General features: G+C 38.7%; 1 pseudogene; it reads left to right on the forward strand.

Annotated features, from left to right (window-relative positions):
* Nucleotides 1-13,025: 13,025 nt before the first annotated feature.
* Nucleotides 13,026-13,518, forward strand: LOC122435589 (annotated as a pseudogene).
* The last annotated feature ends 296 nt before the right edge of the window (nucleotides 13,519-13,814 follow it).

The raw sequence follows: 13,814 nt of genomic DNA on the forward strand, positions 1-13,814 counted from the left end.
TCCCCTACTACTGACACAGAAACTTCTGACATGTATATAACACACAGATGAGGGCATCCCCACCTCACATATAAGCTATCCAGGCAATAGTATTTTTCAGATTCCAAGAAAGGGTTTATATAGAGATATGTGCCTCATTCAAGCCAGTAAGTCTCTCCTTACCAATCTATTTTTGTAGTGCATCATAGCTTTCAAAAGGTAAATGTCGCTGGACTCTAGATCTAAGTTCTCAATATCCATATTCATTCTCCTGCAGGACTCCAATTAACTGGATAAAGAGCAGAGAACTGACCTTGGGAAAAACCATCAGATTGTTTCCTAGGAATTTGGGGTTGTAATGGGAGAATCTATTTGGTATCAACTATTCAGTTAGGTAAATTTGGGAGTTACAAGACAGTAAGGTATGCATCAATAAAAGATGAAAAACATCAATAAATCCAAACTTCGGACAGAGACATAAGGAGCTGACAAACTGGAGCTGCTATGATGTGACTCACTAATACCATTCCAATAGCTTGTTTGTATCACTAGGGAGGTCTGTCTGTATTGCATATCCTTAGGTTTCATGTGTTATACCTGGATCTTTCTGATATATCTCTCCTTTACATTTAAAACTTCAGGCATTAATTATTTATTCTCAATAAGTATACCAGATGGACTTGCTTCTGAATCAATTTAGAGAAGCAGCACAAGAACATTAGTACATGGATAATGGATATGTAAGGTTTGAGATAGGAAGGGAAGAGGGCAATGAACAACCTTGAAAAGAACGGCATAGCCCAAGGACATGACATAAACTGATTAGAACCGACTAGATCCAAGAGCTGGGTACTATGACCATAAAGGTCAAAAGTGGGTAGTGGTCCATTCCTGGAAATCCCCATCCCTTCCCCAAAATAGCTGGAATATTTGTCCCAATCATTAGCCTATGAAATAACTCACCCTTATAAAAACTGACAACCCCATACCCTGGGGCCTCTCTTGCCTTCCAAGATGGCCCACACTCTGTCTACGGAGTGTGTTTCTTCCCTGAATAGACCTTTCTCTTTGCTGTGGCTTGCTCTTGAATTCTTTCCTGCACGAAGCTAAGAACCCACACTTGGCGGCCATCTCAGGGACTCAGATGTGACCTGGGATGTGACCATTTTCCTGTGCCACATTCTCTTTCCTGCAACAGATTCATGGCCTCCACTTTTTACCACATCAAGGTCAGAACAAGCTGGGGTGAGGCAGTCAAGTATATAACCAGATATAGAGAGAAGAAATGCCTATGTAGTGTTACCTTTTTTTTTTTTTATCTGAGAGAAATGCTTCTTAGTGAACACAGTGGATATTCATGGTCTCATTGTCCAAGAGAATCTCAGTATTACTCATTCATAATATCTCTGAACACAATCTCTGTTACAATTACAAACACAAACACACTATGAATAAGAATATGATTTTTTACATAAACTTTAAAAAAGATTTTAAGGAAATTATAGGTTCACATGCAGTGGGAAAAATGAAGAAGATTACATATAACTTTTGCTTAGTTTCCCCAATGTTAACATCTTAGTTAACATTAACATCAAATTTTAGTACAATACCATAATTAGGATACTGACATTAATATAGGCCAATTCCATCACTACAAAGATTTTTCTTTCATACTGCTCTTTAATGGACAAGCTTACCTCATTCTCACTCTTATCATCTCTTTAAACTTGACAACCACTATTCTAGTCATCATTTCTACAATTAGATCTTTTCAAGAATATTACATAAATGGAATCATACAGCATGTAATCTTTGACTATTGGCTTTTTTCACTCAGTGAACAGTGCTCTGGAGATTCATCCAGACTACTGTATTGTTTGTTCCTTTTTTATTGATGAGGAGTAGTCCATGGTATGGGCGTGCCATAATTTGTGTAACCATTCTCCTGCTGAAGAACATCTGAGTTGTTTGCAATTTTGACTATTATAAATAAAGCTACTATGAACTTTCATGTACAGATTTTTATGTGAAGAAAAATTTTCACTTCTCTGGGATGAATAGCAACAGTGCAAATGCTGCATTGTAAAGCAGTTGTATATTTAGTTTTATAACAAACTGCCAAATTGATTCCAGAATGGCTATGCCATTTTATATTTTCTCCAGCAATGTGTGTGTGATTAGGTTTCTCCACAGCCTCTCCAGAAATTTTGGTGCCATTATTTTTAATTGAAACTATTGATGCTGGGAAGGATTGGGGGCAGGAGGAGAAGGGGATGACAGAAGATGAGATGCCTGGATGGAATCACCAACTCGATGGACATGAGTTTGAGTAAACTCCAGGAGTTGGTGATGGACAGGGAGGCCTGGTGTGCTGCGATTCATGGGGTTGCAAAGAGTCAGACACAACTGAGTGACCGAACTGAACTGAACTGATTCTCATAGAGGCATGATGGTATCTCATTGTGGTTTTAATTTGCATTGTTATAACATCTAATGATGAACGTATTTTCATATGTTTGTTTTCCCTCTATATATATCTTCTTCATGAAGTGCCTCTTTGTATCTTTTTAATATTTTCCAGACAGATTTTTTTTTGATTGTTGTTTTACTGTTGAGTTTTGAGATGGTGTGATCACTCACCTAGAGCCAGACATCCTGGAATGCAAAGTCAAGAGGGCCTTAGGAAGCATCACTACGAACAAAGCTAGTGGATGTGATGGGATTCCAGTTGAGCTATTTCAAATCCTGAAAGATGATGCTGTGAAAGTGCTGCACTCAATATGCCAGCAAATTTGGAAAACTCAGCAGTGGCCACAGGACTGGAAAAGGTCAGTTTTCATTCCAATCCCAAAGAAAGGCAATGTCAAAGAATGCTCAAACTACTGCACAATTGCACTCATCTCACATGCTAGCAAATTAATGCTCAAAGTTCTCCAAGCCAGGCTTCAATAATATGTGAACTGTGAACTTCCAGATGTTCAAGCTGGATTTAGAAAAGACAGAGGAACCAGAGATCAAATTGCCAACATCCACTGGATCATCAAAAAAGCAAGAGAGTTCCAGAAAAACACCTACTTTTGCTTTATAGACTACACCAAACCTTTGACCGTGTGGATCACCACAAGCTGTGGAAAATTCTGAAAGAGATGGGAATACCAGACCACCTGGCCTACCTCCTGAGAAATCTGTATGCAGGTCAAGAAGCAACAGTTAGAACTGGACATGGAACAATAGACTGGTTCCAAATTGGGAAAGGAGTATGTCAAGGCTGTATATTGGCACCCTGCTTATTTAACTCATATGCAGAATATATCATGCTGGGCTAGATGAAGCACAAGCTGGAATCAAGACTGCCGGGAGAAATATCAATAACCTCAGATATACAGCGACACCACCCTGATGGCAGAAAGCAAAGAAGAACTAAAGAGCCTCTTGATGAAAGTGAAAGAAGAGAGTGAAAAAGTTAGCTTAAAACTCAACATTCAGAAAACTAAGATCATGGCATCCAGTCCCATCACTTCATGACAAATAGATGGGGAAACAGTGGAAACCGTGAAAGACTATATTTTTGGGCTCCAAAATCACTGCAGATGGTGACTGCAGCTATGAAATTAAAAAACGTTTGCTCCTTGGAAGAAGAGATATGACCAACCTAGACAGCATATTAAAAAACAGAGACATTATTTTACCAACAAAAGTCCATCTAATCAAAGCTATAGTTTTTCCAGTAGTCATGTATGGATGTGAGAGTTGGACTATAAAGAAAGCTGAGCGCCAAAGAATTGATGCTTTTGAACTGCGGTGTTGGAGAAGACTCTTGAGAGTCCCTTGGACTGCAAGGAGATCCAACCAGTCCATCCTAAAGGAGATCAGTGCTGGGTGTTCATTGGAAGGACTGATGCTGAAGCTGAAGCTCCAACACTTTGGCCACCTGATGTGAAAAACCAACTCATCAGAAAAGAACCTGATGCTGGGAAAGACTGAAGCGGGAAGAGAAGGGGACAACAGAGAATGAGATGGTTGGATGTCATTACACACGCAATAGACATGAGTTTGAATAGGCTCCAGGAGTTGGTGATGGACGGGGAGGCCTGGCGTGCTGCAGTCCACAGGGTTGCAAAGAGTCGGACACGACTGAGTGACTGAACTGATTTGGGAGTTTTAACATATTGTAGATACTAATCCTGTGGGCAGATATGTGGTTTGGTTGCAATCATTTTGTTTCAGTATGTAGCTTGTGTTTTCATTCACCTAACATATTGTTTTTATAAAACAAAAGCATATAAATTTGATGAAGTCTGAATTATTAATATTAGTATTTTCTTTATTGTATTTCTTTAATGGATTGTGCTTGACTATGTCAAGTCTAGGAACTCTTTGACTAGCCTTAGCTTCCAAAGATTTTCTCCTTTGCTTTTTCTAAAATTTTTTATAGTTTTAATGTTTATGTTTAAATCTATAATCTATTTTGAGTTAATTTTTGTTTATGGTATGAGATTCAGGCTGAAGTTCATTTTCTATATTTGCCTCCAGATGTCCAATTGCTCCAGCATCATTTGTTGAAAGGTAATTTTTTTCTCCATTAAATTGCTTTTGCATTTTTGTCAAAAATCAGTTGAGCAGCCAGCATTTCCCATACTCTTTATATAATAGCTCTAAGTTTGTACTTATATCACTGCTAAAAACTCTGCAAATATGTGTTAGCTTTAAGGTTCCTTAAAAAATAATTATTTCATCTTTCTTGATTATAAATTTACTCACCAAAATATAATAGCCAAATGCCTTGATTAAATGAACCATAAAATCAAGGGTAATATTCATACTTCTATAAAAAGAAGTCTTAGTTTTGCTCAATATTTATTTCCATCTTAGATAGTCAATAATCATATTTCTTCTGCAGTGACTTACATACTGAAATAAATGACTTAAGGATGCCTTATTGCTGACATAGATCAGAGTTAGTTGCTAATGAAATAACTCCTTTCCAAGTAACTTCAAATAAATCTGCTGATCCATAAAAGATTCATCTTAAAGGAATCCAGTTCATTTGCTGCCTCTACCACTTCCATGGACATGAAACATCTTTTATAGTCTACCTTGTTTCAGCCATTGCAATGCTGAGAGTAGCACCTGGCTTGTAGTAGTCTGTTTTAACTAGCAGAGATGATGCATTTAGTAAGACCTCATGACTACAATATGAAGAACAGACCCCTCTCAAAAAAAAATTATATTCGAGAATCTCCTCTGGTGGAAAAATTAATTCCAGGATACAAGGGTTTGCTCCATTTCAAAGATCAGAAAGGCAGTGCTGAAAAAGCACTCCAGACACAAAACCCATGACTCAAAGTTTCATTCCTGGAATTAATTCCGTGTCATTTTGTATCTGGGGCAACAGAGGGTAGTGCAAAACTTTAGCAAAAGCCAAACGCAACACCTTAGCAGATGTCTTCATAGTGGGAGTCTCCTCAGGCTGAGAGCACCTTCCTATTTTGTGTACATTTTTAAGATACCGCATTCCAGGTAGAAGATAGTCCCATTCAGAATATGTCTTAGAATCAAGGCCATATGTTTTTTCTGGGTGTGCATACAATGACAGAGTATGTGTGTTGGTGGGGGGGGAAGAAGACATCTATCTGTAACAAAAAAAAAACAAAAAAACTATTAAATAAGATATGTATAGACATTTTCCCAAAATCTCAGGGAAAAAATGATGCCTATTTTGTTCAGCAGAAACTTTCCAGGATTGGGTAAATCCAGTAGTTACTTAAATGACTGCTTTTCAGGAGTTGTGTAAGTTGTGATGGCTGTTAAGTTGCTTAATTGTATATTTATGAGTAGAAAATTATGAGTTATATGACTGAGTATTCAACTCAAAATGTGGGATATGAGATGTTGCTGCTTCCATGTGGCACTGTACAATAAAAAGAGATGATACTAAATCTACCTTTAAGCATCGTTGGTTCCTGAGCAGAGCACTGAAAATATACTACCCACTAATAAGCTCGAGACATATAACCTGATGCCTCTGAAAAGCTTTAATTCTATGGGACCAAGTTTGCACACTTTGAAATGAGCCTGGCTAGAAGTGTTCATTCAATTGGACATTTTGACAATTTTGGATTATCTTTTTAGTTCTATTTTTTAAGAAAATATTTTAGTAAGCAAACAGATCTTAAGGGTAAAGCTTAATGAATTTTTACTCCCATGAAACCAGCATCTGATATCAAGGTATAGGACATATCCAGAACTCCAGGAAGCTCCCTTGTGCCTTCTCATAGTCAATACTCCCAAAAGTTTTGGCTGTTTTTGAATTTGATATAAAAGGAATTATACAGTTTGTCCTCTTTTGTGTTTGACTTTCTTTTGCTCAATACTGTATATGGGAGTGTCATCTATGTATTTGCATATATCAGTAGTTTATTCTTTTTATTGCTGAGTTATATCCTATATTGTATGAATATATCACATGTATTTATCCATTCACCTGTGGTTGCAATTTGTGTTGTTCTCAGGTTCTGGCTGGGAAGATCATTTCTGTCCATGCATTTTGGTACACACGTACACATTTATGTTTGTGTACAGGGCCAAGAATGGAATTACTGGATCCTAGGGTATTCGTATTTTAGCCTTGCCAATTGCTGTTAAAACAGTTTTCCAAAGCAGTTTTACCAATTTACTTCCAGCCAGCAATGTGAATGAATTCCAGCTACTCTTCATCGCTGCCAACACTTGGCATGTCAGTTCTTTTAATTTTAACTATTCTGATGATATCTCATTGACATTTGCAGTTGCAACTCTGATGAGAAACTTTTCATATGCTAATTAATCTGTACTGGATGCAAATCTGTTAATATAAAAATACACAAAGTGGACGTTTTTATTTTTCTTCTAGAGCTTAGATAAAAACAGCTGTCAACTCATACAGTGTCCTAAAACCACTCATTATTGTCCCAAATTAACAAACATGAAGAAAAGAAATCAGAATCACATTTTAAACAGCCACAGGTCAGTGATAAGAAAGTATGTAACTGTCAGGTTTCATCTCAGGTGGCTTTTCTCTGACTTTTTGTTTTTTAATCTGTGCTAAGCTTAGAAAGCAGGGGGTATAATGTCTGTCACAGAGAGGTACACATTAAGCGAATCAGTTATATTGCAAAAGGTGGTAACTGTTTGATCAGTGTAAGGATTTGGAGTTTAGGATAAGATTTCATCAGATGCCAATGCTGAGTGGCATTTTATTTAACACATGTAGGTATTTTCTACTTTTATATTTCTGATGATTGGATCATAATTGCGTATGAACTATTCATAAATGTATAATATAGGGAACTATTTAGAGACACATGGTACTATATTTGAATATTCATCTAAAAAGCTCTTGATAGCACATTAAACTTCACAATTTGTTGGAGGCACATAAATGGCAAATACTATCTACATTTCTGAAAGCAAGAGACAGACTCAGTGAGATTCAGGTCCTAAATGAATGGAGAACTCCATACTCTGGCATGAACATTGCATCAGGTGGTGATGCTGAAATCCTTATGGCAATTAATGTCACTGGAAGTTTGACTGGAAATACAGCCACTTTCACTCCACAAGAAGGTCTGAATATTCCTGGGCCACCAACCACTTACCATTTCCTCACAAGTACTAATACTGTACCACCATTACTGGCCACATATATATAATAAGTGCAGTCAGTTATGTGCCTGCTATAGACTGAATGGGAAAGGAGTACGTCAAGGCTGTATATTTTCACCCTGCTTATTTAACTTATATGCAGAGTACATCATGCAAAATGCCAGGCTGGATGAAGCACAAGCTGGAATCAAGATTGCTGGGAGAAATATTAATAACCTCAGATATGTAGATGACACCACCCTTATGGCGGAAAGCAAAGAAGAACTAAAGAGCCCCTTGATGAAAGTGAAAGAGGAGAGTGAAAAAGATGGCTTAAAACTCAACATTCAGAAAACTAAGATCACGGCATCTGGTCCCATCACTTCATGGCAAATAGATGGGGAAACAGTGGAAACCGTGACAGACTTTTATTTTCTTGGGCTCCAAAATCACTGCAGATGGTGACTGCAGCCATGAAATTAAAAGACACTTGCTTTTTGGAAGAAAAGCTATGACCAACCTAGATAGCATATTAAAAAGCAGAGACATTACTTTGCCCACAAAGGTCCATCTAGTCAAAGCTGTGGTTTTTCCAGTAGTCATGTATGGATGTGAGTTGGACCATAAAGAAGGCTGAGTGCCAAAGAATTGATGCTTTTGAACTGTGGTGTTGGAGAAGACCCTGAGAGTCCCTAGGACAGCAAGGAGATCAAACCAGTCAATTCTAAAGGAAATCAGTCCTGAATATTCATTGGAAGGACTGATGCTGAAGATGAAGGCCCAAAGTTTTGGCCACATGATGTAAAGAACTGACTCACTGGAAAAGACTCTGATGCTGGGGAAGATTGAAGGCAGGAGGAGAAGGGGACAACAGAGGATGAGATGGTTGGATGGCATCACTGACTCAATGGACATGAGTTTGAGTAAGCTCTGGGAGTTGGTGATAGACAGGAAAGCCTGGTGTGCTGCAGTCCATGGGGTCACAAAGAGTCAGACACCACTGAGCGACTGAATTAAATGACTGACTAATAGACTAAATGTTTGCATCCTCCCCAAATTCATATTTTGAAACCCTAATCCCCATTATGGTAGTATTTGGAAGTAAGGCCTTTGGGAGGTGATTAGGTCATGAGAGTAGAACCTCATGAATGGGATTAGTGACATTTATAAAAGAGATTCCAGAGGGACCCCTCATCCTTCTAACATTTGGGATAGCAAGATGGCTGTTTATGAGCAAGAAGTAGGCTCTCACAAGACATTGAATCTGCCAGAGCCTTGAGCTTGAACTTACCAGTCTCTAGAACTGTGAGAATAAATGTTGTTACAGTCACCCAGCCTATGACATTCTATTACAGCAAAATGGACTAAGATAGTGTCTTTGTCTTAAATCAGATGAGTTTGGCTTTAATTAAAGCAACTGAATGATGATGATTAGCAAGTTATTAATAAATTCTAGAGTCAGACTTAAGTATGAGTCCTGGGTGAATCATGTAAGAACCATGTGAGCATTTTTATTTTTCCTTCCTTGTAATATGGAAGCTGTTAAACCATTGTCTCCATCTTTTCTTAAAGTTGTAAAGACAGCCTACATTAAATAAAACCACAAACTGAAAAATACTAGAGTTATAATACAAGAACTTATACTTATTAGACCTTTTTGACATCTAAGAATATCTGTCTCTCAGACAAAAGTGCGTAAAGATTAAAGTGTTATGTCAGGTTCTTTAGATTGGCCACTGTTGGATGGCTGATGGTGTTTGATAAGGATTCCTTATACATAGTCTCTGGTCCACTTTTGTGTGCTTTTAAAGTTATCCAAGATATAAAGGTAAAAATAAAGATGTTCATTAAAGTAAAATAGAATAGAAATAGAGGAAAATGCAGCAATTCAGCTGTTCTCAAGAATGGTCCCTGAGAGCAGCAGCATCAGCAGCTGTGTGGAATCTGGTATGAGATGTAAGTTTTTATGTTATACTCTAAAAACTCAATCAGAAACTCTGAGGGTGGGACCCAGCAGTCTGTTTTTAAACATGCCATTCTAGGTGATTCTAATGTACCCTAAAATGTGAGAACCACTGACGTAATGAAAATAATATTGGTCCAAGAATTAAGAGATATGAATCTTAATTCAGAATTAATTGGGTCTGTGATCTTGGACAAGCCATTTACGTCCTCTGAGCATATTTCCTCATCTCCAAATGAAGTTTGGATTGTGTGATCTTTTGAGCCCTCATCTCCATGTATAGTTAGAAAAGATAACGTTGCTTCATAAATAAAAAAAAAAATTCAGATTTCCCATTATAAATGGCATTGGTGTTTGAATTTTACTATTAAGTCTAGATGACTTGGTTGATTTTCTTGTGTGTCTTATGATTCTGTTATATCTGATACAGAGCAAGAACTTACACTTTCTCTAAAAAACATTTGAGAAATTTACATGTAAGTTCTAACTATTTATTGATAAACTATTAATGAATCTAAAAAGTGTTTTCATAGGTGCTTTAAACACCAAAGCTTGTCAGATATTTCTACAAGCCTGCCACATTTCTCTATTTCATAAAAAGATGTTAAAAATGCAGTGTCATAAAACACTGGGCACTCTGAGTTATCCTAAGAGTGGGCAGAGAGGACATGAACTGAGGGGCAAGAAGCTAAGAATAAATTCTACGAAGGACTTCCCTGGCAGTCTAGTGGCTAAGACTCCACACTTCCAATACAGGAGCCTGTGTTCAATCCCTGGTCAGGGAACTAGATCTCACATGCTGCAACAACAGATCCCACGTGTTGCAAGATCAAAGACCCTGTATGCCTCAATTCAGACCCAGCCCAGCCAAATGTGTGTGTTTTTTTTTAATTCTAAAATAAATAAATAAATTCTATGAAGTTCAATCATTTATTGCCAGGACCTTTCTAGAGGGGAGCATCTTAAAAAATATGAGCTCAGTAATAAGGAACATAAAGCATACTGGACTTGGAAGGGTGTTGGCAAAGACCACATTCAGAAGCAAAAAGAGAAGCCAGTAGCTCTTTTATTTTTTTTTTTTAAAGATATGATGTAGCTACAAGGAGGCAGGCCAGAGCTTCCTTTTCTGTCATCCCATGTAACCCCTCAGAGGTCGATAGCACCTCTTGAAGCTACCAGGATGACTGTCTGAACTGAAGCCTTACTCCTCTCAATCCTTATTAAAGAGAATTTTAATGGGAAACAACGGAAGTGTCACAGCTGGGCCCTCAGGTTCAGAGAATGCAATATCCATGGCTGAGAGAAAGGACTGGTCCTCAGTAACAACCCGGAGCAAGCCAGTTCCTTTCCACAGCAGTCTCTTCTGTGAAGGTTTAAACTGCAGGGGCTTGAAGAACAACATGGCAGTGAGTTTCCTGGGTTTTCTTATCACTTCTCAAACACCATTCCACAAAAGCCTCCAATCCAAAAAAGCACAGATTAAAATGAAACAAATCAAAACAAAAAAACCGATTCCCCTAGATAGAGGCCCAGAAAATGGGTACCTTAACAACAGAAACCTTTTTTGCAATAGCCACCTTACTACTACTGCTAAGTCACTTCAGTCGTGTCCGACTCTGTGCGACCCCATCCCTGGGATTCTCCAGGCAAGAACACTGGAGTGGGTTGCCATTTCCTTCTCCAATGCATAAAAGTGAAAAGTGAAAGTGAAGTCACTCAGTCATGTCCAACTCTTCGCGACCCCATGGACTGCAGGCTACCAGGCTCATCTGTCCATGGGATTTTCCAGGCAAGAGTACTGGAGTGGGGTGCCATTGCCTTCTCCGAAACAGCCACCCTATTCCAGCCCAAAATAAATGGAACAATGGAAAAACTGTACCCCTTCCCCACAGTTCCACTGGAGCAAGCGCAAGCTGATCTTTCATTCTGCAACTCCCCCCTGTACCACAGAGAGGCGGCAGCCCTCTGATTCCCCTGCCCAGTGGAGCTGGCAGGACTAAGTGGGGAGCTAGTCATCTATACTCTGCTTGGCAGAGGCAGGCTGTGCACATATCCCCCTTGTTGTTGCGGTTTTGGCTGTTTAGTTGCTCACTTGTGTGCAACTTTTTGTGACCCCGTGGACTGTAGCCCACCAGGCTCTTCTGTTCATGGGATTTCTCAGGCAAGAATACTGGGGAAATTTTTAAAAATTAAATAAAAAATTAAAATATGGGTTGCCATTTCCTCCCCCAGGTGATCTTCCCCCCCCCCCCCAGAGATCAAACCCATGCCCCCTGCATTGGCAGGCGGATCCTTACTGCTGAGGCACCTGGGAAGTCCACCAATGATTCCCCTGCAGGAAAAGTATTGGCGAAGCTGAGTAGGGATCTGATCTTCCATCCACACCAGTCAGAGCAGGTATTATTATCATTCTCCCTCCCACTCAGGATGGTGTCAGTAGGATCCAGCAGTGAACAGACTGTCCACATCTTCCTGAAAGAAACAAGACTAAATGAGGTAGTATGAGGCAGAGCTGGTCCCCACCAAGCTTCACAGTCCTTTCCCTGTGTCTGTGGAGCACAGTGGGGAACAGCGTCTCACCTCCTACTCCCTAGCAATGAGGTAGATGAGGTGATGAGAAGTGGAGCTGGCAGACACTCTATTTCCCTTTCCTCATGTAGTGTCAGCGGGGCCCAGCAGGGAGCTGCTGAGCTTCCACATTCACTCAGAATCAACAAGGCAGTAAAAATCAGTGTCACACATTTGCTGGGAAGATGTCAGCAGAGGGAAGGGCTGACTGAACTTAACTTCAGCTGTCTGCAGTGAGGTGTAAATGCCCTGCTCCACTTTTTTAAGGGTGATACTAGTGGAGTCTAGTGGGAAACTGAACATAACACCCACCTGGATCTCATGCTATACCTCAAGAGGTGTAATAAGATCTGAGCTAAATCTCACACCTTATACCAAAAAAAAAAAAAGTGCAAAATGTTCAAGGATTTAAATGTAATACTTAAAATTATAAAATATTTATGAGAAAATAAATAATGGAAATTCTTTGGGATCAGGTCTAGGCGAGCTATTGTTAAACATGATATCCAAAGCATAATCCATAAAAGGAAAAAATGATAAACTGGACCTCACTAAAATTATAAACCTTTGCTCTGCAAAAAGACTCTGTGAAGAAGATGAAATGCAAGCTTAAGACTGAGAGAAAACAGTTCTAAAGAAGTATATGACAAAGTGGCAGTATCTAGAACATATGAAGAACTATTAAAATCAATAGAAACAACAAAAGAAAAATTCAGTGAGAAACTGGGATAAACACAGACATTTAACTAAAGATAATATTCAAATGACAAAGAAGCATAAGAAAGATGTTTGACATCATTAACCATTAGGTAAATTAAAACCACTTTGAGATATCACTATATATCTATTAGAATTACTAAAATAAGGAAAAACTAGTGAAAGAGTGACAGCAATGCAGTTGGCAGCCACCACAGGCTCAGGAGTAAAGGCCTCTTGCAATTTTCAATGGTTAGAACTCGAAAAACGTCAGAAAGTATTAGGAGATGGCAGTTAGCTGGGGTCTAGAAAATGACCTACACATGACACTTACAAGATGGACAGGAGTGATAACTGGGCCCCCAAGAACAATCTGTGAAAACTGAATATACAGCCTTGAACTAGGATGTGGACCTAAATGCCTAGAAGCGTGCCCTTTTGTAAGATTTGTAACAAAAATTAATATAGATGGAGTTAATAGTTTCAATGGAGTTGTGGACCCAAGAGCCATATCAGTACTAGCAAAATGGCAAAATTCATCCAGCATCAAAGTTATCCTACAAGAGCTTTGGCACCTAATGTCTAAAGAAAATATGAAACTTCCTCAGCTGCCTGAAGGACAGTGTTATATAGTAGTTAATCCAAAAGAAAAAAACCACACGCCCTCCCATATCCCCCATGAGATTTAAGCAGTTTTCACTTTTTTTTTTCCCAAGTAGTAAATTTTCTAGATACATCTTGGAGACCTCAAATTACTGGAAAGGAAGTGCCCATTCAAAGGCAATTTATTCTCAGACACTGTAAATGACACTAATTTTGTGTCCATGTGAAATGTATAAGTTGTGCTATAACAAATAAATCTGTCAAGTGTAACCACTATCCACAATCCACAAAGTTGAACTTCTGGGTCCAAGAAAGTATATTTAAATTGATTCCCGTCACAACCAGCAGGGCACAACTAACTCAATTGTTAGATCTAACTAGT

This window comes from Cervus canadensis, chromosome X (genome assembly GCF_019320065.1).
Source record: "Cervus canadensis isolate Bull #8, Minnesota chromosome X, ASM1932006v1, whole genome shotgun sequence".
Taxonomy (NCBI): Eukaryota; Metazoa; Chordata; class Mammalia; order Artiodactyla; family Cervidae; genus Cervus; species Cervus canadensis.